Consider the following 1,919-nt stretch of genomic DNA (forward strand, 5'->3'; position numbering starts at 1 on the left):
TTATTTGTTGAAGATGCCTCAGTATCAAGTTTCTTCCTAACTTCTAGGACCCTATCCTTTTTACCATATGTCTTGCCCAACATTATCTCGGATAGGTTGAGGTGTTCATATGAGCATTTCGATGAAAATTTTATCCCCTTGGACACTAGCCTCTCAACTCTTTCCTTTATCTCGTTGATGTTCTGATTCATAACCTCAACATTTCTCTTTATTTATTCCAAATTACTTTCTGGATTGGTTCTATGCATGACTACACATTGTGCTGATGTATCAATATCATCTTCATTAGAGGGACTCTTTCTTATACCCTCTCCCCCCCCCCCTCCCACCCCCGTTTAGATTTGATGTTACATTCTCAATAAGCAAATAAGCATCTTTTACATTTTTTCCTTATTAAAGAAGCCTTTGCTGGCAAATCTAGTAAAATCCTTATTACATTGAATATCCCCATGTAGAATAGATGAATTATGAACCATTCTTCTAGACCATGATGGAGGCACTACAATAACAATCCCTTGAGTCTTTCCCAAGCCTTAAACAATGATTCTCCTTCTGTCTGTTTAAACTCTATGATTTGGCTTCTTAATTTTATTATTTAGTTGGTGGAAAATATTTATTAAAAAAGTACATCTCCATCGATCCCTAAGTTGTGACACTACTTGATGGAAGTAAGTATAACCAATTACTAGCTTTGCTTGTTAAAAAAAAGGTAGTCTGGTACACAAAGCTCCCGTCATGCGGGGTCCCAAGGAATGATCCATTATACGCAACCTTACCCTACTTTTTGTAAGAGACTGCTTTCAGGATTTAAACCTGTGACCTTTTGGTCACATGACAACAACTTTACCGTTGCACCAAGGCTCCCCTTCACTAGCTTTGCTTGTTAAAGAGAAATTAAATATCATTAATCTAATTGCATCTTTAGAAACATCATCCCACTTTACTGTATCACAACATATTAAAAAATGGTTCAAATGTTGATATAGATCTTCTGAAAGTGTGTCCCTAAATTGTTATTGCTGGATAATAAGATTCAAATCTAGGCTTAGTTTGAAATATCTAGTTTCAATTAGGGGCCTAACAATACACGATCTAGAGGGCTAAGAGAGAGGTGCAACAAAGTCTATAAGAAGTCTAGCCCTATCGACCATCCTCATTGTGCCGACTTGATTTCCAATATATTTCATATTTAAAATCTATTGAAAAGAGAAAAAAATAATGCTAAGAAAAATGTAAAAAAAAATGCAAATAAAACTAGGAAGTAAAACAGTGTAGTCCAATTAGTTTGCAATTCAATTAATATTAACCAAAACTAATTTCTGGCAACATCGTTAAAAATTTGATGTGGTGTGATCCGGATATAGGGAATGGCATGGGATTAATTAAGGAGAAGGAGGAGGGCTTTTTTGTCATTTGGCCTTTAGATTTTGTGGGCTTAAAAGAGCACGAACCGTGCTCTTAAAGGAGGGGGGGGGGGGGATTCTGTTCGTGAGGAGGGGGAAGGATCCGCCGCCAGAGAGAGAGAGGAGGAGCGTTCCTCTATCGCCGCCACCCTCAGTCAGCACTGCCTTCGGCCTCCTCGCCGGCTGACGCTGCCAAGGGACCGGACTTCCGCCTCTCCTTCTCCCTCTCCCGCGGCCACAGCCGTCGCCGGCAGCCACCGCTGCCCTCTCCCGCGGCCATAGCCGCCGCCGGCAGCCACCGCTGCCCTCTCTCGTGGCCATAGCCACTGCCGGCAGCCATCGCTGCCCTCTCCCGCGGTCATAGCCATCGTCGACAGCCGCAATAGCCCCCTCGCGCGTCTACTGCCGTTGTCTTTAGTAGATATCGTCACCTTCCAGGTAGCCACAGCTTGGTACTATTTGGGTAATTCCGGCCATCGCGCCGAGGTATTTTACTTTTTGTATCATTATCATCAT

At 42.2% G+C, this 1,919-nt stretch overlaps 1 non-coding gene across 1 annotated transcript; it reads left to right on the plus strand.

Moving 5' to 3' along the window:
• The first annotated feature begins 482 nt into the window (after positions 1-482).
• On the plus strand, positions 483-589 carry LOC121983566. The gene has a single exon (XR_006112603.1). It is a non-coding gene; the product is annotated as a small nucleolar RNA R71 (small nucleolar RNA).
• Positions 590-1,919: the final 1,330 nt, after the last annotated feature.

This window comes from Zingiber officinale, chromosome 5A (assembly GCF_018446385.1).
Source record: "Zingiber officinale cultivar Zhangliang chromosome 5A, Zo_v1.1, whole genome shotgun sequence".
Taxonomy (NCBI): Eukaryota; Viridiplantae; Streptophyta; class Magnoliopsida; order Zingiberales; family Zingiberaceae; genus Zingiber; species Zingiber officinale.